Source organism: Topomyia yanbarensis, chromosome 2 (genome assembly GCF_030247195.1).
Source record: "Topomyia yanbarensis strain Yona2022 chromosome 2, ASM3024719v1, whole genome shotgun sequence".
NCBI lineage: Eukaryota > Metazoa > Arthropoda > Insecta > Diptera > Culicidae > Topomyia > Topomyia yanbarensis.
In genome coordinates, this window is record NC_080671.1 from 228,003,206 (window position 1) to 228,027,556 (window position 24,351).

The following is a 24,351-nucleotide window of genomic DNA, read 5'->3' on the forward strand; positions in this document are numbered from 1 at the left end:
AATGCTCGTTGTTGAATATGAACTTGTCAGAAGCTTTGCCGGAATACGCAGCACTGGTAAATGAAATTAGACCAGCTGGAGTTACTCCAATTAAAAATTTGACTGTGCGCCGACTTTTATAATTGGAGTAGCATGATATGCGGCAATTCAAACATTTCAGAGCGGCAACAGGAACCTCCGTGCAGTCCAGAATTATAGATACATTCGGAAAGTTTTCTCTGAAACACAATGGAATATTTTTCCTAATTTCCTCTTTGGATGGCAAATATATAAATCGGTTAAGTATTCGTGCCAAAACTTGTATTGTATGTGAGAAGTATTTTGAAACGGTTACTCCTGTTATACGGAATAATATGCCTAGTGCTTCGAATGATATATTCTGTTTCAATCTGGCGAAGACCAAAATAACACGATCAGAAATATGCATTCGGAATTGATTTCGATAAATAACTGCTTCCAGTTTGCTACAAGCGAGACTTATCTCTGTTAGTAAATCCAATGTTGGTATTCCGGTCCATACGTTCAGCTCATTATCAGAAACTAACAAATCTGAAAGAATTACTTCGGTAGATCGTTTGCTTCGTCCTTCTGGTCCCTGCGACGGATTTCTTGTACTGACTGGTTTGAGTTGTAGCTCATTGAAGCTTTCATCGATGTGTTCATGAACAGCTTCATATTGTACGTCGTAGGTGGAAGGATGTACACAGTCGGCCTTGATAGATGAGATGGTTTTGATACATTCATCGTTATCGTTATTATCGTCACATATGTGTGCCTCTTTTTCTTCAGAAATTATTATCGTCACATTGTGTGTTGGAGTTTCCGAACAGCCACTGCCAATTTTATAACCTGAGCTACCGCTGGAGGAAAGTCGGATATACTCTGCCTTTGTTCCTGGTATTTCTAGGTAGGGAACCGCATCTTTTTTAAAGTGTTTTCCACCTAGAATATGTAAACAATTATAATGAACTTTTTATTGGTTTGTAAACAAGACATCAAATCTACCTATTGCATATGCCTGTTTCGTAAAATGCAGACTGCACACCACTGAATTTATTGTAGGTACTTTTTTGCATTTCAAAACTCGTATCCAAGTTCTAAAACGGCGATGGTCAGTTTTCGGTGGGAAGCTATGCAGTGTGATTCCTCCTCCAGCTCGTGAATGGCAACCGGGAACGAAACAAATCCGGCTATTTTTGGGCAATGAAACGAATTTGGTGTAGGTATGGTCCCGAAGATGTGATGGACGATCTGCTATTGGTAGACGGCGCCTTGGCACTCTAGCAAGTCGAGTCAATTTTTTAGACGGAATTGCACTTGGTTTAAGGTATTTCGATATCACTAAATCAAAATAATCAAGTGGTAAGTATTGCACATTACACACCAAATTGGACTTTCGCACAAGTCTCCAATCTTCGTAGTATGATAAAAGACGCGCGTCGAATTGCTTTGGAGTATGCAATAGTTATCATTCGTTTAACAAATTTAAGTGCACCGAAGGTTCTTGGACAATTTGACGTAAATGTTAACTCTTATCATACTTCTAAGAAGGGAGCAAACTTGTGTGGTGTGGTGTGAAATGCGCAATAATCAATTGAATATTAACCTTTACGAAAATCTGTTCTGTCGAAATGCCTATGACAAACTTTTAGATTTTTTGTTTTTGTATTTTCTCCAAGTTGCAACATATTTTTCCATTTCTGTCGCAAAGCTGGTTTTGAAGGAAATGATTCAAACCTATTCCTTTTTCTAGCTGAGCACCCATATACACAACAAAAGCTATATGTTCTTCTAGAATGGGTCTCGTTGTTATTTTGTTTCTGAATTTCGTATTTCGGAAGTGCATTATCCTTCAGTTTTATTCTGTCATCTGAAAAAAGTTGGTTTTAAATTTAAACAGAAACTCTTGAACTCGAACTTACTCGTAATGAAATCATCAGTAGTAAAGTGTTCCTCGCAAATCTTTTCCGTACGGTCACCAGAAAGGTGCATGAATTTGATCCATTTTTGATACACCTTATGACTCGTCGATGGAACCGGGAAAAACGTTAAACCAGGAATGCCACTGAAATTGCGACATGATGGAACAACACATTTAATCGGAGGACTCATTTTGAAATTTATAACTTCAATTTAGATCCACTTAACAGGTTAGTATTATTCGGGATGGGCGTCATTCGATAGAACACCTGTTTTCTAACCCTTTTTCGTAAAAATATCGGTCGAAAATGCAACTTGCGAAACAAAAAAACACAAATTAATGAACGAAAAAAGTTTTTGCCCTGTATTTTGACAGCTCCATTAACAAACAAGATCATTTTGACTGCAGCGCAGCCCTATGTGTCGTTTTGTCGTTAGACATCGAATTGATTTTATTAAAATGAAACTAATGGGATTTTATAGCTATCTTATATATCTACACAAGGGGATAATATTATTTTCTTAAGATTAGGGGGGTCATTTAGTTTTTGTGGCAAAATGGTTTGACATTTTTATCAGTGAGATTATTGGAACAAATAATGTTTAACTAAGGGGGACAATTTTTTACGACTATCTTAAAAGTAGGAATAACTAGAGGGCATGATTGAATTTTGTAAAGATTCGTAATTATAGTTATTTTTGTGGGTAGTAGAGTTGGGCATTTTCAACGAGATTATATAATATAATAGTTAGAACTAGAAGAGACAAGAAGAGCTAAATGCTTCGTGATGATATTGGGGGGGGGGGGGGGGGTTGGGGTGTTACTTCTGGGTATAAGAGTCAGAGGAGGGAGGGTAGACAAAGATGGCAGGGAGAGAAAATTATTTCAGTTTCAGGCATCGTGACATCAACGGATGGATTACAAACTCGGGTGGCCTTCATCAGGGGAATCATGTACTGGGACGCCGGGTGGTCCTCCTCAAGATGGCAGGGGTTTTTCCAGACGATTTCGTAGTACGGCTCAGATGTGGATCGGCTACATTTCGAGTTAAGCGTGTTATGTTCGTGCCGTAGGTCCCGTGTTTGTTGGCTCATTCGATACAGATGCTTTGATACAGGTGGAAGAGAGTTCTGAGAATGATAAGGAAAATAAGAAGGGGCAGTTAGACTTGTATATTGATGGTTTTCACAAAGGGGTATATAAGGGACATATAGAGGACATCGCGGCTTGCCAGCACATCTAGAACCGGGACGCTGGTTGGTCTTCCTCGGGCCCGCAGGGTATCCATTAGCCGAGACCTGGCGGAACTGTACTCGGTGCACGCCCAGACAATGCCGGAGATGTGCATCCAGCGTGTAATGGTTTGCCATGAGTCGGGACATCACACGAATGAACTCACGACCCACATCCATCCCCTTGAACCAAGGTTTCGTCGATACCTTAGGGATTATCGAATGTAGCCACCTTCCCAGCTCCCCACTGCTCCACGAAGTTTGCCAACTTTCGAGGGTTCTCTGATGAGTAATACTGAAAAATTCGCTGAAGCAAATTGGTCTTTCGTAAACGTCTCCTTCTAAGGCACCCACCTTAGCTAAGGAGTCTGCCTTCTCATTGCCCGGAATGGAGCAATGAGAAGGGACCCATACCAAGGTAATCTGGAAAGAGTTGTCAGATAAAGCACTCAGTAGCTCCCGTATTTTCCCCAAAAAATACGAGGAGTGCTTTCCATGTTTCATCAAGCGAATAGCGTCAATGGAACTGAGGCTATCCGAAACGATGAAGTAATGGCCTGCGGGTAATGTTTCAATGACTCCAAGGGTATACTGAATGGCAGCTAGTTCTGCGGCGTAAACTGAAGCAGGGTCACTGAGTTTGTAGGAGGCGGTGAACTTTTGATTGAAAATACCGAAGCCAGTGGACCCTTCGAGGTTTGATCCGTCAGTATAAAACATCTTAGAACAGTCGACTTATCGGAATTTATTATAAAAAACTACAAGGGGCAGCCCTATGGGGTTGCACGAGCTGTAGACGTAGGACTATACTACTATACTAAAATATTTATTTTCTTAGAACATTTATAGCGGTAAACTTAAAGCCAGTTGGTACCATCGCACGGTACTATCTTTGATTTTAGGCCTGAGGTTAGTCCGGTCTAAGACGTTAGTACCTGTCATCGCAGAAATGGCTGCATCCTGAAGCCAAATGAAAACAGTATAAAGAGGTGCCATGTTCCTCTTGCATACATCTCAATAATTTGAATCAACTTTTCGATCTTTATGTGCAATATTATGGACCATGTTGCACACAAACCATATGAGGGCAATTAAGCAAGTTTTTTTCCCGTACGAAAAACAGATATACGGTCCTATTCTGCGCGACGTGTGACGTGAGACGACTAATCTCACCTCACTTTACGTGACTTTTCTCACCCTATTCTCGGGTGAGGTGAGAAGTCACGTAGAGTGAGGTGAGATTAGTCGTCTCACGTCACACGCCGCGCAGACTAGGGCCGATAATCGAGTTTTAAATGTGATCATTTTGATATTCTTTATCGTCCTATCTATAAGGTGTTGCACGCTCATTTGAAAATGCCATGTCAAAGAGTTATATTGCAGGTTAGCAGAAGTCGAATAATTTTGAATCAAACCGTAGAACGAAATTTTATAATTGGATACAGATCTGCATTAAATAAAAATTGTTTTCATTTGTTAGTTTACTTATGGCTATCAAAATGAGTGAAGCTGTTTAATTTACCCACAATTTTTTAGTTAGTTTAATAAGAGGAAAGGAAAATATACAACCACAATTTGTACCCTTTTCTAGTTATATCTTCTCACAAAGAACACAATAAGCAAATGGAAGTTTTCTTATATTTTTACTGCTTTCGAAAGAATCCAAACTAAGAATGAATAAAAGATTGTAAATAAAGCCAGGCCATACAACCTACACAGATAAAAATATTTTGTAATTTTAAGTTTATTTTCATGCACATATTTGGAGCATGAATATAAATGTAAAATTAAGTTTCACCACAAATACACACGACTTGTCCTGCTTTCTTCAACGAATTTTATTATAATTTTACACGTGGATTGAAAATCACAGTTTCTTTAAACGGCAAACCAATGCACTTCAATGTATGCTTACTCGAATATTGTTGTAAAATGAATGACATGTAATATTACACGAATGAAAGTGTAAAATTGTATGCTGTTTGATGCTCCAATTGATTTTAACGTAATTTTCAATCAAATTTAAGATTCAATGGTTGTATGTTTACATTCGTATTGATTTACATGTCGTTTAAATTTGGTGTGTAAGTAACACTATGACGGCGAACAGTCTGCTACAAATATTCTCATTTTGATCGTTATTTAAATGATATAGAAGCTTGAGTTGTCAAAGTTCGGACTGGACAGATGACTTGGCAAAATGACGCAAAAAGTTGAATACGGAAAAATCGCCTAAATCGTGTCGGAACTTAAGGGGGGTTGTGTAAGCTATTATCGACAAAAGGAAGATTCCCTGTCTGCATCCAGTGTCAGGTTCAATTTGTAAAGTTATAATTGTCAATTCATTATCAGACAGATCGCAGACTATAGGAAGTAATTAACTGTAATTTATTATTTTGTAACCAAGATTTCACGCTTTCACAATTGTTGCATGACATTAGCAAAACTTCGTTGAACTGAACGTTTTGGCAATCCATAATGTTGAAAGCTCAGCAATTTGGATTTAACCAGTTTGACAGATTTCCTTCGCTGAAAATCAGCTTTTGAAATCGTCAAATTCTCAGTTCAATTACTGAACTTTTGGTATTTCAAGCTTGATTAGGTAATCGTGCTGATAATTTGAATTAGCAAAGTAGGTCTGTCAAATTTTATATGCATGGTTAGTGGAGTAGTTGGGTAGGATAGTATAATAAGCCCCACCAGGCTAAAATGTCAGATTTCTATTCCAAAAACCACATAATTATTTGAAGCAAATAAATAATTGTATTTGGCATTTTTCATGTGTTGCAGAACAGCAACTGATACAAACATTTCAAAAGATGTAAATTTCCACTTTTTACATTTCTTATAAAAGAAATGTATAGAATTCGCTCAAACTTTCATGATTTTTTCCGAGGCCCGGAGGGCCGAGTCTTAAATACCAATCGACTCAGCTCGATGATTTGGGACAATGTCTGTGTGTGTGTGTGTCTGTGTGTGTCTATGTAACGGACAAATTCTCATTCGTGTTTCTCAGCAATGGCTGAAACGATCTTATCCAAACTAATTTTAAATGAAAGAACTAAAAAACAGTAAGAATGCTATTAATTTGTTTTTGATTCTGATGTTTAGTTTCCAAGATATGAATGTTTGAATGTGTAAAAATGGCGTTTTTTCCAGTTTTTAGAATTATCTGCCGAAATTGACAACATAGATTAACAATTTATGAGTTTTTAGATAGCTTTTACGAATACCTTTCGAACAAGCTATAGATTGTTGAAATCAGACCAATATCAAAAGAGATATTTAACATTAAATGCGGACGAAAGATTTTTATCATTTCCCATTGCCAGAAATATGATCAAAAACATGTAATCTATTATTAACGCCAAAACGGCTTATTATAGGTCAATAGTATCTTCGGAAAATTTAATGGAGGCAATATGCCCTTTCTTTTGGTATTATGGATTTGCTGATTAATCCTCCTGTGAGTGAGATATTTTTACAAATTTTCTTGAAAGTGATTATATCGAAATGATGTCTTCAGCAAATTTGTAGCTCTTACTTTTGCGAAAAACTTTACTGAAGACTTTAAATATCTATTTTGAATACTTTAAAAGTTATGGCTTGTTGTTTGTGGATTACTCTTTGTCGCCTATTTATTGTTCAATATAGTAATAATCCATTGAAATAAGCCAAACGTTATTTCGATAAAACGAATTTTGTATTTCATTTTTCTATCTACAATCGCTAGAAATAATCACCGAAAACTTCCAAGTTGTCTGGAAGGAACTTGATAACTTATCAGTGTAAAAATGTTCATTGGTGTGAACCTTCTGACTGCAATTTTTTCAAATTATAACCCTCGGATCGATCTGAAACATATCGGAAAATGAAAAGCGAAATAAATAACTCCAAGCAACGGCGTAGGCAAGAGAAGGTTTTGGGGGTTTAACACCATACAACCCCCCCCCCTCCCACCAAACCCAAAAAAATTGGATTGGAGTTGAAAATTTATTGATACTGACTGATTTAATTCAATATTACAATATTACTGTTGTTGTAAACATCATGAGGATTTAAAAAAAACTGGGGAATGGGGTCCTGATATGTAACTGATCTATTGGTCTTGATTTCACAGTTGTCTAATAGCATCAATATCAAATTCCTGCCTGAAAACATTCCAATAGAAAATTCCAGAGTTCTGTAATCAATCATAATCCTCAGATTTCTTTTCAAATTGAGCTCGCTTTTGTAGAGATGTAATAAGGGTCTTTATTTAATAGAAAGCGAAGTTAAAATTGATTTAATGTCTATGAAACATAGAACTGCTCACCAAAAAAATGCATAACTTTCAACATTTGCTAAAAATGTTTTTGCCTTTCTCATTCACTCTAAAATTCGTCAATCTAATCTTGACCCGGTGGGCCGAGTGTCATATGCCAATCGACTCAGTTCGTCGAGATCGGAAAATGTCTGTGTGTGTATGTGGAAAATAATGTGACCTCTGTTTCTCAGAGATGGCTGGACCGATTTGCACAAAGTTAGTCTCAAATGAAAGGTACAACCTTCCCATCGGTTGCTATTAATTGGACTTCCGGTTCCGGAGTTACGAGTTGAAGAGTGCAAATTCCCATATAAACTGAAATGAAAAAATTTCAAAATCAAATTTGTATTTTTGATGCCAAATGACTTTAAAATGCATGAAACGTTGAGATGTTTCACAAAAATTGACTTTTTTGGACTTTGGTGCATTTTTGCCTTTCTCATATAGAAAGGTTGTGCAATCACTTTAAAATCGTCAATTATACCGGCCCGGAGGGAGTATGCGGTGAGGGGTTGCTACTTTAAAATTAAAACTAGTTTAAAATTTCTTAACAAGTTGAAATTTTTCGGCAGGACCCGGATCTTCCGGATCTTTCTCCATGATCCGCCGCTGGTTTTAAGCGATGTTTCAGTATCACACAGTATTTCAAGATCGTGGCTGTCGATCCATTGTACGTATGTGCAAATCGTACTGAACATGTAATATTCATTTCCACCATTGTATTGAACATAACCAGCCATGGAATCGTAGTCTGGACAAATGAGAAAAGCAAAATTGCACCACTAGGTGGATTAAAACAGGTTTTTATTTTGGGAATGCGTCGAGTTGAGACGAAAATCTAATATGATTAATAACGAGGATAACATTTTCCGAATATAAAGAGAAATTAATGAAAAATGACGATTTCCATTCGACTCTAGCAGGTCCTGATCGATTTTGATGAGCATTTGATTTTTGTTTTATGACCAATTACATGCATAGGTAAAATGTTCAAAAACAGTAATTTAAGGTCAAGATAGCATCATTTTGAAACCGCCAATTTCGGAGGTTTAGTATCTTCGATGAGTTTTATAAAACGTTAAACAGCGCATCATTTGATAAAATAATTTTGACGGTATATCGTCCAAGAAGTATTTATGGTGAATTTTCTCAGGTTAATATTCAAGACTACAATAAAGTCTCAACAAATTCGCTAAAGACATGAACTCTGTTACTATTATCTGAAAAAAATAATTCTGCATAATTTTAAAACTTTAAAAATTACGGTTTCGGAATTATGCCGTTTGAACAGTATGATCGATTTTCACCAAACCTCCACCAAACCGAATTTCTGGCTGTGCCGCTGACTTCAAGTAATTAGAAACAAAGTCGTTCTACACTCGTTCACAAGAAATTTCTTCGAATGCTGAATATCTATTATAATATATTGTAACCCCGATTTTATCAGCCAAATATGAACATATGTTTGATGGGCTCTAGCAGACGAACAAGTCTGAATTCGAATAATTCCTTTCTTGAGCATGTTTTCCTTATCATGAAGATGGAAATATGCAAAAATAAAAAGTACATCATAATCAGAAACAGTTATCAGACTACATCAAGGGACGGGAAGAATATTTTAACAGCTTCAGTTTATTATAAAGAAAAAAATTGCCCGATTTAGTCAATGTCCCCATTTTGTCAGCCTGACATACACCATGAGACTGATAAAAATGGGTCTTTATTGTATGTATTATTCACTGTGTTTCACATTAATACGTACATTTCATTTTTGGGAATTTTTTTTATTGCATCGAACTACAACAATTTTTAGGTAGTTTTCAAGGGGTTTTTTTTAAAGACTTCTTCCAAAATTTGGCGAACCTATTCCAATTCGTATACCAATTAATTGGTATATTTAAGGGTTTATATGTTGCAGATAGAGAAAATACTGAAATTTTCAGCTTTTTTCCTACACAATATTACGAAAGCTTATTAAACAATTTTTCCTAATAAGTTTGTGAAAATTATAAACTATTTGAAATTTTTTAATAGTTTTATTTTTTATTTAACCGTGATTTTTTTAATAAATAGTGACCATCACTGCACAACGTAGTCTATTTTTCATGGCTTGCGGTGAGCACGATCTCTCGAATTGCTGAACAGAAAATTATGGAAAAGAAATTCATTTTTAGTATTCTTTATAGATTTAACTCGCCGCGCAGATAGCTCTGAATTAGACCCGCTGGTGCCCTAAGACGATTTCGCTAGATTTTCAGAGCACCCAGTGCATTAATGGAATGTTATCGAAAAGTTTCGTGAAAATGAAAATTCCATTAATGATGATGATTTTCCCAAACGGTTCGTTTTCGAGAGGTTTTCATTTGTTCTTTGGCATTAGGATTAGCGATAATAATTCAAATCAAGGATACTACTGGGAAGTCACCTTTAGAAAAAGTCTATGCCGAAGTAAAATTTGGAACTATGCATGCACTTCAGAGATAGCGTGATATCAGGAGCTGCGATTTCATTTCAACGTTTTTTTGTGAAAAGGGCGATACTTACAAATGTAAACATAAGGCTTTTTTATACATGCGAATGAGGGCTTTGAAATGCAACAAATTAACCTAAAAATTTGGATTCTACGACATTGCTTTCTTAAACTACAGCAAAAAATACGACGGGCGAAACTGTATTTTTGTTTATTTAAAGTTTCGCCCTCCACGCTCCATGCAAACAAACAGGACGATACGATACTAGCAGTTTAGAGGCGAAACTGTTTTTTTCGTATTTTTTTAGGATTATCAAGCTGTAAATAGTAACAATGTTCGCTATTGAAAAAACCCGGACGAAATCGGTGGTGTAAAACGGTAGTTATTGTAAAAAACGTAAGGGCGATACTTCAATGCTAAGAGGTGGGACCGAAAAAGTAAACAATCGCCAAAGGGGCGATACTATCATTTTGTCAATTTCAATAGCAAAAACAAATTTTAATTTAGTAATTTCAAATACTTTATGAAGTTTTGGGTTTCGATCACTAAATCATGCAATCTAGGATGTAAAAAACACAATAGTTCTTAAATAGGAAATAAAACCAAGTCTGGAAATATTCACTGTTGATTTTCTTTGAATGGTGTCAATGCTAGTATCGCTTTTCTCAAGAAAAAGTGTTGATTTCTTAGTTCTCAGTCGCGTTGGAAATTTGAGTAAAGTATAAACTTCAAATCGATTAAAAAAAAATCGATTTTTTTTGGTTCAGTACAATATACATAACCCCTTTAGGAAAATTCAGTTTTCCCACCACAATGCATTGATTGAGGAATTTAAATATTTTATTAACAGAGCATTAGCAATAATTCGTTTGTATGTCTATTTTATGGGCCATTTTTTCGCTTTCCCATTGATTTGGTCTGAGATTTCTAGCACTGATGTTGTCCTATGCTGATTTGAGCGATTCTCTGAGTCCTGCCACTATCCCATGTAGTATGTGTTATCAAAAACATTGCGAAGCATCAAGTTCTAAATGTTCTCAAACGATATAATATCCGCAGAGAGTGATAAGAGTTATAAGAAATGTCTCATCACACTGTTAGGTGGATTAAAAGCGTTTTTTCTATAAGCATTTGATTTAATTTGAAACATTCAGATTGGGCTATACTGTCTGACTAATAAGTGTAATGTTAGAGAAGATCTCTCGGTCCTTGGAATGGCTAGCGCCTAACAATGCAACTCTGTAACGTTCTCGATAGTATGCACAATTATTGGCAAAATAAAGTTTAGCCAATTATGGACCTTAAATAATAAATTGTTTAAGCGGTTACACCACTGTAGAATTTTAAACCAATCGATTTTCTATTTATTAGTCTAAAACGTGCTTTAGGTAGTTATGATATCCCAAAACATGGAAGACAAAAACAATTCATAAATATACAAATTTTCAATTCTGCCGCAACGCCTGTTATGTATATCCCATGTATACTGAAAACTGCGTTTTTCTCGAAACCACTTTTTTGAGCTGAACGGAAATGTAACTCGAACGAATGATTTTTAATCGCTTTGAAATATTCACAGTATATTCAAAATTGATTTCTCCAGCGACGCACGGAGAATTTAATTTTTTTTATTGCTTACCTTTTTATTAATTAACGATTTTGTGTAGATTTTTATGACATTTTCGACGTTTTTTCACTCAAAAGTGCGCCATTTCGCGTAAAATCAAAATATCGAAAAAAGTTTTTGGCGCTAGGTCAAAAATCACGGGAGATAGATTTTCGGCCGTGAACCCCTTCCAAAAAAACGCGCATGAGGTGAAAATGCTGCACAGCTGCCATCTTGTGAAGAAATATCTCGAAGAAATTATTTTGTTTAATTCAATGTTATAAATCCCATTCAACAAGTTGTTGATTCACCATTTTATTTAGCCATAAAAATTCTTGAAGTAAGCTTTTTTTTTCGTGCTCTACAGTGGTGTAACCCCTAAATATAGGATTTCAAAATTGTTTTAAAAACATAAATACATGAGATTATTAAATGGCATAAAGAGTGAATTTTAAATTAACTTCATTGTACAGTTTTTTAACATGGCCGTGTATTGCCGATCAGAACACAGTAATGCAAATGGCAGCATCATGTTGTCATACTTCTCTTGCGCACATTTGGTTATTTTCAATCCCCTCTTCGGCTTTCTTCTGAATAACTAAGGTCGCTAACCATGCTAGAAGATTGTGCAATCTGTGTTACATGTCGAAAAGAGGAGAAAGATAAAAAAAAAAGCTGATCGAGTGTGCATATTGCCATAAATGTGAGCACTTCAAGTGTAAGAACATAATAGGAAACGCGGTGCGCAAACTTCGCGAGCAACTTTATTTCTGTTCTACAGACTGCCAAAAATTGTTCCAAACGGGTAACCAAACTGCTGTCATGGAGTCGCAACTGTTGAAGGAGATGCAATCAGTCTTAATGGAGGTGCGTGAAACCCGTGAAGATATCAAGGCAATGAGGACAACTGTAACTGAAATGGAAAAGTTCCAGTGTTTTCTATCAGATAAGTTGGATACCCTATTAGATGAAATTAAAGTAATAAAAACAGAACATGTAGCCCTGAAATCTGACGTCAATATTCTCTTTGAGAAACAACATTCGACAACCGACAAAATAGACAATCTGGAGTTGGAAATCGACCGCATCAATCGTGCTGCTCTCAGTAAAAACGTTATTATTCTAGGAATGCCGATGAAGAATGGTGAGGTGCTATTAGATATTGTCGAAAGAATTTCATCAGTCGTTGGATATACGTTGCCGAGCGGTGCTGTGCTTGAGGTAAAAAGATTAGTGTCAAAGGAAGCTGTCGCTGTGGACAAAAAAGCGTTCCCGATTAAAGTTTGTTTTGTTGAACGACGATATAAAGAAGAGATAATGGCAATGAAAAAGAGTCACGGTCAGCTTCTAGCATCAAATGTAGATCCATCGATCGTCGGCGCTGCAAAGAGGATAACACTGAGAGATGAACTGACATCGCATGGCGTGCAGCTATTGAAGGAAGCTCGAGATACCCAGGAATTAGTCGACTGTAAATATGTCTGGCCCGGACGGAATGGTGTAATTCTAATGAAAAAGACTGACAGTTCTAGAATAGAGGTTATTCGCTGCCAAAAAGACTTGCATAATATGGAAAGGAAGCACACAAAAAGACAACTCAACGCATCAACGTCAAACTCTTCTCTGTTGACTTCTTCCCGCCTAGAACCATCCCCCAAACGACGACAATAGACTACAATTTCGGTCGTACTCAAATAAATTTTACAAGTTAAAATGTCTATGTATAATAACAATAAATTTGATTGTATTGGTGACTGGATAAAAAATAAAGATTCGACAGTAAAATCTTCGTCATTCAGAGTAATTCAATTAAATATCCGTGGGATGAATTACCTAAATAAGTTTGATTATATTAAAGAGATGCTTCATCGATACGGAGGAAGAGTTGACATTATCGTCATTTGTGAGACCTGGATCAAAGCTGATAGGACGTGTATGTACAGACTCGACGGCTTTAAAGGAGTATTTTCGTGCAGGAATGATTCGCATGGTGGATTGGCCGTTTTTATTCGCGACGATTTAAATGCAAACATCTATCAGAACAGGGTGGATGACGGATTTCACCACATTCACTATCAGATACAATAGACCTTTCTCGTCCGACCTAACCCCCCTTTTTCTTATTTTTATTCAAAAGAATATACATTTTTAAGAATATTTCCGTTGAAATGAGACTTTTTAGAGCTATCGTGATTTTTTAATGATTTTTTTAAATTTGAAAAATGCAAGAATGTTGAGTATTTTTTTCACCTTTGCAAGAATGGTGGGACTCAAAATGTGTGTTTGGGCAACACTGTTTTGTTTATTTTTGCTTGAGTTCCTGGCAACGCGGCAAATGAAGTGGTGAGTCGCGGTACAAAGTTCATTGGTTATGTAAACAAACTAAAGTGAACCTCTCGGTGGAGAACATTGCATGCACCCCGGTGACACGGCTGTCATCTACATACATTTGTCTTGAAGCCAAAAATTTTGGTTCTTTGGTTCAATTGGCTGTCAGAAAATGCGTTTAAGCTATGTTCATATCTAGTTTTGTACGACATCTCTTTGTGCGTAATAACAATTTACTAAACAATTTATTATTTTATCCGTCATTATGCTAACTGAATATGGTTTAACTTCAAATAATCGTATAAAATGATTGCAGTTGGTAACAAAATCGCAGAGCAACGACATTTGAAGAAATAGTGAATTATTTTATTGATAAGTTTAGTGTTTAAATTTTATTGGCTTTCCACGAAGCTTAAAAACTTGTTGAAAAACAACCACTGCAAGCAAATTTCTTCGCTGGTTTAACCAACGATACAATTTTTGCACAGACAGGGGCAAAAAATCTCAAGTACCAATTAATAAACAAATCTTTCTCGGGGTTTGAAATCGATTTCGATTCGTAATGATTACACTAAAATAACGAAAACATGAATATCATCTTTCCATTTGTGGAGAAAACGGCTCATTGTCATTCTAATATTCTGTGCAAACATTCAATATTGTAGAATTAGAGTAAGTTATCAAGTTTGAACCTTTAGAGGTAGTGACTTTTCGTCGAAAAAGATGTACTTGCTTATGTCTGGGTCTGTTCAAAAACTACTACAGTTAGAAAGAAACTGTCAATGGGTGTTCCACTAATTGGAATTAACTTGAGAATGACATTTCTTTACATAAAAAATTTGGATCATTTTTTTCATTCATTTTGGATCTTTCCATTTGAATTTTGACGGTGTCAAAAATACACTGAATGTGATAGAATACATTTTGGAAGCGGTAAAATTCATTCAACTAAACCGTGACACTGACTCGTTGTTATTGCAGTATATTAACTGTATTTGAGATTTGACTTAGTACATATAGTGTAAAGTTAGTAAAATGTAAAATGTGAGTGAACGAAAATAAAAGTCACAAGGACAGACCATGCTTTATAAAACCCATTTCAAGTATGTTAGAATATAAAAACCGAATATAAATTTCAAGCATAAGAAACGGACTGGGACTCTCCTTCCTAAGAGTCGGCTTCAATATTAAAACCGGAAAAAATATATCCGATTATTACAAAGTAGTTTTTTAGCCGACTTTTTATTCTTAAACATCACGATATACGGATGCTCCTGCATACGATTTATTTATTTTTAACCGGTTTTTATACTTGAGGTCTATCCTTGCCGAGTTTAATGGGTGAGAACTTTTTAAGCGATTCTTATGCTGAAGGATATATGTCGGATTTTTACGCTTGAAGCTTATTTCCGATTTTTTTTATTCTAATATATTTGAAACGGGTTTTACGAAGCATATTCTCTCCTTGCGACTTTTATTTTCGGCCGCTCATATAGTCTAAATAAAAAAGGAAAAAAGATACTTTCGTAGAAATTGATCGACTTTTCGTAATTCCCAGTAAACATTACAATAGTATGCTACTGTTGGAACTACAGTTAAATGTCACTATTGGCATAAGCTTACTTTGTCATTAGATCGTGTTCTATCAAACAGCGTTCCTAATATTTCTGTAATTGGGAATTTAAATGTTTTCAAAAATGTCACTTTTCTGGTTTTCGTATTTAAACTATTTTCGATAACACCATCATGTGTGACTAGTAGAGTGGGACATGATTATATTAAAAAAAATAAAATTTTGCTCCGAGTAACTTTTTGGGTTCCATTTAGCTCCCAGAACAACTCTGCAAATTTAGCTCGATCGGTGAAACTATATTTTTGCGCCCACGGTTTAAAGTTTACATGGGATTTCGTATGGGGAAATTGTATTTTGCAAATTAATTCTTCCAAGAGTCGCTCGTTACCTTCTAAAAGTAAACAGATGTCTGATTTTTATAGAAAATTTGTCAAGGAAACAAAGTCTAGAAGACTGAAAAGCGATCTGATGTCTGTGGAAAAAGTTATTAAGCAAAAATCATTTGATGCCCTGAAGATTGATGAAATTTTTTCTTTTCATAGCATCACTGCTTCTGACGGTCGAATTATCTACAAAATTTTTAACTTTCTCTTATTATGTACAAAAGAAGCCACAATTTATCCCTCAAAACTCTTGCAAAATGGCCTTGGCCAAATAGCATAGATAAATGATTTAGACACATTAAGAGAAGATTAAAACAAAATTGCGTAGAATTGGACAACCAATAGCAGTGGTGCTAGAAAAAATAAATATATTTTATTTGTTACCATGGACCATGCAACTCGTGCAATCAGAAGGTACATGTTAAGTGTAGATGCGGCGGTTCCACACTGGTGTTCTGTATGGGCGTGAGAGAAGAGTCAGTTCCCCAAATGCAGCGATGCACCTGGAATTCTAGAAACTTATGTGCGTGTCACATAATATATGTCACCGCAAGTTCCAATTTCTTCCGAGCAAGATACAATGGAGCTAGTTGTTTCACAAAGACATGTCCTTGGCAAGCCTTGCGGTCACTCGCCATAACTTTTTTCTCAAGCGTCAGATCGTTTCGTAGTTTTCGAGACATTGTTTCTTTGTTAAATATCCTATTAAAGCTACATAACTAATTATTTTTAGGAAGTAATGGGCGACTCCTGGAGGAATTATTTTGTGAAATTTTCTCATGCAAAATCCCATGTAAACTTTAAACAGTGGGTACAAAAATATAGTTTCAGAGGTCGAGCACAATTTTTGCACACTTGTTCTAGGACTCATATGGTACCTAAAAAGTTGCTCGGAGCTGTAATCTAATTTTTTTCCAACCCTAGTGACTAGTTGCACAATCATTACATTTCCTCTACGAGCTATCTTCGACAAAATCGCATGGACGTAATAAAAACACCTTGAGCACATCCGCATATACTCAGCTTCCTAATATTTACTTGTCTTGAAGATGCTAGGTTTGATTGCTTATTCGTAAAAGTTTTTCAAATGTTAGATAATATTTGTTGTGGACTCCCCGCATTTTTGCCATGAAGTTCGTTCAAGCAATCATCCTTGATGGAGGTACGATAACATCTCGAACCATTAATTCACATCAGATAGTTAGATATCCGATGCAGAGTTTCATGCAATATTTTTCACACACACACACTACTTGATGTTCGTTTCTCTCTAACTTTTATTGTCAAATGGTCAATTCAAACATAGGAATTGAGTCCCATATCCTACTTGTAATGTTGTTAAAATGCTCTGTGCCCCTATAAAACTAAAGCCGGAGACATAAAATACTCCTTCAGGTTCAATTACAAGAATAATTAGGCTGATTAGGGTCAGTTGTTTTCCTACACCTATCAGAAAATTATAGTAGGTGGATCAAAACAAATCGTTAAACACACTAAGGGCCAGTTTCTTCACTCTCGCTTAGCAGTTGAGCCAGTTTAGTTAAGCGAGGGTGAAAGGGCTTAATACAGTTACAGTTACTCTATACCCCTGAAAATTCCTATCACACCGCAACTCTAGTGTAGGTATACTGCTTCTCCAATCGATATTTCCACTCGTTTCTTATTTCACCTAATTTTTTTGCTCAGTCTTTGTTTCGAAACAAATTCAATTTATGCGAATAACATTGTGAACCTTTTAATAAATATTTATAACAGTATGCATGTACGCCATACGTATGAACAGTATGAATGTAGCTTAATAATTTGCTGACAACAACGCCACCACAACAATAAACGGAGGTTTCAGGAAACTATCACCGTGCCACCGGGGTGATTGCATGATAATGTTTAACCTCACTTTTTTGACAGTTCAGAGAGATTGTTTACATGGTCTTGGAAGTTTTGTTGATTCGATCACAGTATGAGAAACTTGGTTTGGTTCGCTGCCAAATATTAACACTTTCCAAACAAGCTCGCTCAGCTGTAATTTTTTATTTGATGTCGGCATCATACATTGTTCCGTTAAATTTAACATTTTTACTTTTCTTGTACATGATTCATTGAAGAAGTAAGGAATTTCTAGCCAAACATTCGAAAAAGGCCTACTGCCAAATGCAAATAAATCGAATTTTCATGTTCTCTATTAAAATCCTGGGACAGAACCTGTGGATAGATATTTTCTTTTTCTTTTTTTCTGTTCATTTTATCTCTTGTCTTGCATAGCCACTCTTTCTTCCTCACATATTTTGGATGGACTGGCTACATTTGACAGTTCCCTCTGACAGCATTTGACGGTTCCCTTTGGCTGCATTTGACAGCTCCCCCTGGCTGCAATTGACATTAGGTTTTTCGAATCCACACGCCCCGTCCCAGTTAAAAACTATCTATCTGGCCATGTACATAAACATAACGCAACAATGGATTATGAAGAATTTTGATAATGATTTTATAACAAATTATAAAAGGGCCCAGCTGATAGAAAAATTCCTAACTAGCAATACACTTATTATAAAATGATTATAAAGGATAATTGTAACTGATTCCAAAAGGATTATAAAGGCAGTGAAATACGTACTCAATGAATTAAGGGGAGTGTCTGATGTAAACAATATGCACAATTAAACTAAATAAAACAGTATAAAATTTTTTAAATAGAATTATAATGAATTCGACCCAAACTTTTGCCTTTTTCTCAAGGTTTACGTTTGGCAGTTAGACCCTTTTCAAATGTTTCAAATGTTTGGGTAGAATTTAGATTATTTTATCGTTGTTGCGATCAATTTCATTTGGTTTGTTTTGTTCACAATGTTAGTCGCAGAGCATTTTGGTGAACTATGGCAATTGATGACCTTTACACCCCATACTAGGTCCGCTCCTGTTGCAGCTGTTTAACCCCGTCCGGCACCGAGTCAACCGATGGTCCAGCCTGTGCCGCACTCGTCTGTCGCTATGTCAATGGCAGGGACTTTGATTAAAGACTAAAATGTCAGCTACGGCTGGTGGTGTTACTGCAATCGGTTTGCCTTCGGCCACGTTGGACATTCGGCTAACGGGAATATTCAGCGATTCCGATTCGAAGGAAGCAGCGCCAGTAGCAGACTGCTTCGGTTCAGCAATACGCTCCGGTATCGGGCGAAGCTAACACTCCGGCAGGACGAAGATTTCAACGAGGGGCTCAGGCATAAGTAGTAGAGTCCTTGCACTTACTGCGTGTCGAGTGAACAATTCCGACGAAACTACTGCCGCTCTCGCCAAGTTTGAATACCGTAATAAGTGCGACATCAGCGGTATAGTGCCAGGAATAGTCGAGAAGAGTGCCAGGACTGACTTGCCGAGAGCTACAAGATTAAATAGCAGGGCGTTTTTAAAGTGACCATAGTATAACCTAGAGGCTTTTGGGCAGATGATTTATTCAGCAGAATAAGATAGCAAAATTACCCAAAACATAAGAGCGGGCTGCCGAAGTGAATCCACACACATCATCACCTACAGAGGCAAGTAATATTGAAACGCAGCGAAATTCCTCACAATGAATTAATCTTGTCAGATGAAATTCCAGGAAATACAATTTTCATAGCATAATTTATCCGACCGAAATTGTAGTCCTCAATTGAGAGACTGATAGAGTAGCAGCAGCTAGGAATTTTCTTTCGAAAGCTAGCAGCGGTCTCGCGTATCCTGCATTAAGTAGAGAGTGTTAAGACAGATCTCCGAAGCATGCCTAGTTATTTCCTACCAATTTGAACAAGACAGCAGATGAAAGATAGCTTTATTGCGGTGCCAAAATGATGGCAACTCGGGATATAATATAAATTTACATATAATTTCTCCTCCCTGATATTCTTCCAGAATGTATAATGCTCTGCATTCTTATCACTCCTATCAAATCCTTCTAACTCCTTATCGTCAGTGCCGAGCACTGTTTTGCATTTGCCGGCTAAATCAACGACAATGTGATCATCGACGAAACTTTTGCTGTAATGGAACTTGAACTACTTGTTCCATTCGAAAGCGATAACCTTGTTGTCCTCATGTTTGCAGCTATCATACGCTGGCAGGCATTCTGACCAATGGAAACGTTCTTCGATATGGGCATTGAACGAACAAAATCATTTCAACAACTTATCATCGACCGAATTCGTTACCTATACAGTTCAGGTAAACTTCACCACCTAAAATGAGTAATCAATCGGATCATCTTGTTAGGACTTAACCCACGAGCAAACAAACAAATGTGTACAAATCCTTATCCATCATCCAGAAAGCAATCGTTTAATAGCCCAATACTTGATCTTGCGATTCAGCATATGTCACCGGGCATTACATCCAGCGCCGATTGGTCAATGTATGAACAAAGAGCATCGAAATTATTCAAGTAATGTAAATTTAAAAAGTCCATGTAAACAAGTCTTAGGTAAACAAGCACACTGAACTGTCAGAAAAGTGAGGTTATACATTTTCATACAATGCTCTATGTTTTTGACAGGTATATGAATGAATCATTTCAGCATCAGTGATGCCAGGTCCATTTAAACAATAGCCTGCAGTAAAAATATAAAAGTCTGCAGATTGCTACAAAAATCTTCAATAAATTTGACATAGAAATGTAGTATGTATATATTTTAAATGATCAAAAATGTTGAAAGCAGGTGTATAAATTGGCTGGCATCGGCTTTGTTCTGCTAAATATTTGTAATCTGCAAAAGATCTACAGTGAAAATGCAAAATCTGCAGATTTACTAATATATATATGCAGATCTGGCATCCTTTTAGTATTCCCCACAGGAAATTCATCCAAATGGTGTAAAAATACGAGGAAGCAAGGCAAGATAGGTATTCAGAATATGGGGTTAAATGGGCAGCTTGCACTATTTTTGATTTTTTCAATAGTTAGAGGTACCAAATCATCGCGGCAATAGGCAGTAACGAATTGGGAATAAAAAAGGAAACATCCTATCATATAAAAAATTTGACGAGAAAGGTCTATTGCATGGGAAACAACTGAACTTTCATGCTGTATATAGACCGCCTTCTTATGATGTCAGAAAATTTCTTGCGGAAATCGAGAGTATTGTATCTACAGTTAAGAGTAATCATGATTGTATACTGGTTGGAGATATGAACGTTCCTGTGAACATCGCGTCGAATAATATAGTGCGGGAGTACCTACGAATATTAATGTCTTACAATATTTTTGTTACTAATACGAATGTAACAAGACCGACAAGTGCAAACATTCTGGACCATGTTCTTTGTTCGGACACTCTCGCTGATACTGTTGTAAATGATACGGTCCATAATGAAATAAGCGACCACTGTTTAATTTCCTCCTCCTTTACCTTAAACTGTCCAACTGAAAAAAACACCTTCCAGAAAAAGATAATCAATCATCGACAGTTGGATGGCTTGTTCAACGAGTCCATGGCAGAAATATCGCAATCGATGACAGCTAATGAAAAGTTAACGCACGTGATCAATAAATATAGAGAAAATCTAATACAATGCACGAAAACACTAACGGTTACCGCCAGAGTGAAAAACCACTGCTCATGGATGACATTTGATATATACAAACTGATCCGCATGAAAGAGAAATTATTGAAGAGCACACGAAGACATCCCAACAACGAGAGTTTAGCCGGCCAATTAAATCACTTATCTAAACTGTTGCAAAGGAAGAAGGAAGAAGCCAAACGGGATTACTATAATAGACTATTAAATAGAAATGACCAGAAAAGTGGGTGGAAATTTATAAACGAAGTCCTTGGGAAACAGAAATTACAAAATCCTATTGTCTTAAATAACAATGGTGGTACAGTAAAGGATAAGACACAAGTATGCAGTATCTTTAACGAACATTTTTGTAACGTTGGTCGAAACCTAGCTGCCTCAATAAATAGTGACCGGAATATATTCAAATTTGGAACATTACACCCAAACCATTCCTCGATGTTTTTGAACCCAACTAACATCAGTGAAGTAACATTAGAGATTAGTAAAATTGATTCCGCTAAATCTCCGGGACCAGATGATATTCCAATTTCCTTTGTCAAAAAGCACCACGGTACCTTCGCCTCTTTGCTGGTAGACGTCTTCAATGACATAATTCATACTGGTCAGTACCCTGACTGTCTGAAGATCGCTAGAGTAGTACCAGTGTATAAATCCGGCGATCCTAGTGAAGTTAACAACTACCGGCCTATTTCGACATTATCTGTTTTGAACAAGATCATCGAGAAGCTCATTGTTACGAGGATAATGGAATATGTTAATCGGTTTAAACTGATATACGCACACCAGTATGGGTTCAGGAAAGGGTCTAGCACAGTATCAGCTACTTGTGATCTTGTGGAAGATATACATCAGTCACTGGATGATAAAAATTTAGTAGGAACAGTTTTTATTGATTTAAAGAAGGCTTTCGACACAATCGACCATGATTTGCTGATTCAAAAAGTGGAAACCTATGGAATCAGAAGAATTGCTATGTCCTTGATAAGAAGTTATCTTACAAATCGTTCACAATTCGTTACAATAGATGATTGCAAGAGTTCTATTGCTTCAATGTCCATTGGTGTCCCACAAGGCAGTAACCTGGGGCCTATTCTATTTTTGCTGTTCATCAACGATCTTGCTAACCTAAGGCTACACGGTAAAATACGACTTTTTGCTGATGATACGTCCGTATTCTATAGAGCGACCAAATATGAATCAATTCAGCTTCGCGTTAAGGAGGATGTCATTCGCCTGAAAGAATATTTCGAAACTAATATGCTGTCATTAAACCTACGAAAAACAAAATTCATGCTTATACATTCACCAAGAAGAAGAATTCCAACGCATGCACCAATCGAAGTACAGGGATATATCTTAGAAGAAGTCACCGAATACACCTTCTTAGGATTAACAATTGATTATACTATGAGCTGGGTACCACACATTCAATCATTAAAAAAGAAACTTTCTTCTTCGTGTGGAATCCTAAGGAAAATATCGCCATTTGTACCGCAAAACTGGCTGAAAAAGTTGTACTTTTCGCTAATCCACTCTAAACTTCAATATCTCATCCTCAACTGGGGAGCAGCTAGCAAGTCCAACTTGAAGGAGCTTCAAACTATCCAGAATCGGTGCTTGAAGGCTATATTTCGGAAGCCCCATCTGTACCCTACGATCCTCTTGTACTCTGCGAATGATTCGATCTTGCCGATCAGAGCCATGTACGAAATGCAAACCTTGACTCATGTGTACAAGATAACCAGAAATATAATTCACAACAATACTGCAATGAGAAGAGGTAATCAGGATCGAGTTACTAGGCAACTGGGTAACTTTATACTTATGAGACCAAATACTGAGCTTGGACGTAAAAAACTTTCCTACATTGGTTGTAAGTTATATAATGCTCTGCACATGAACTGTAAAAATGCATCCAATATAAATAGTTTTAATTTTAAACCAAAATCTCCAACAATACTTGACGTAAACAACAAAACTAAAATCGCCCAACAATTGGTTTGCTTCTTATTTCCGCCAACCACCCACAATCAAGCATCGCCACCATCCGCCTGCTGCTAGCCGTCCATCACCAAACTACCACCATCAACAGTCCGCCACCAACCGCCTGCCAGTACCCATCGTCAACTATAACACTTGCCACTCGTCGACAAACTGTAACTGCAACGCAAACATCGTCCAATCATAGGTCTAATTAGATAATACATCTTAGTAAAGTAAACTTAGAAACTATGCACCACCTTCAAAGAGCTTTTGCTCACTGGATGGTGCTACAGCAAATATTAAAGGAAAATAAAATTGAAAATAATAATAATAATAATAAACAAACTATGGCTCTCTTTGCTCGCAATAAAGATGGCAATAAATAAGCCAGTTTTATCAGGTAGGAAAGACAAGCAATTATATCTACCCGTATATTCGAATTCCTCGTTCTTTCCTTCTCTTTACACGCTTCATTCCAATTGCACATCAAATGGTTACAGTAGAGCACGTTTGAATAAATTGAATCGTTGTTTTTGCGAATTAAAAAAACTGCAATAAGAATTGTTTTGATTCTTTTCTTTTTGCTTATCGCTATGAAAATAAGTGGGACCATTTAATTCGTTAATTTAAATTAACAACATATTTGCACGAATTATTGCCCATATATTTATCGTATCTCACATCAAAGAAAGTAAATAACGCAAGAAAATTATTTTTAGGGGATGTATCCAAATAAATGATAAATAGATATAGATCGTAAAATGCAATATTTTATGATTTTTTTACACTCTTGGTTAACAAATTGAACCAGAAAGTTAACAGCTTAGAAATCAGGCCCACAAATACCCTAAGCTAAGATTAAATAATTGATTTTAAATATGTGCATTGTTCCAAAAACAAGAATATGAAATATAATACTTGTTAATCTAAAATAATCATTCTTTGGAAGTTTATTTTTTTGTTTGACCTTTGTTTACTTTTTATTTAAGCCTCGC

At 36.3% G+C, this 24,351-nt stretch overlaps 1 protein-coding gene across 16 annotated transcripts in view; it reads left to right on the plus strand.

Annotated features, from left to right (window-relative positions):
• LOC131682950 (uncharacterized) overlaps positions 1-24,351 on the plus strand; it is a 1,036,787-nt gene that overhangs the window by 899,171 nt on the left and 113,265 nt on the right. The window lies entirely within an intron of this gene.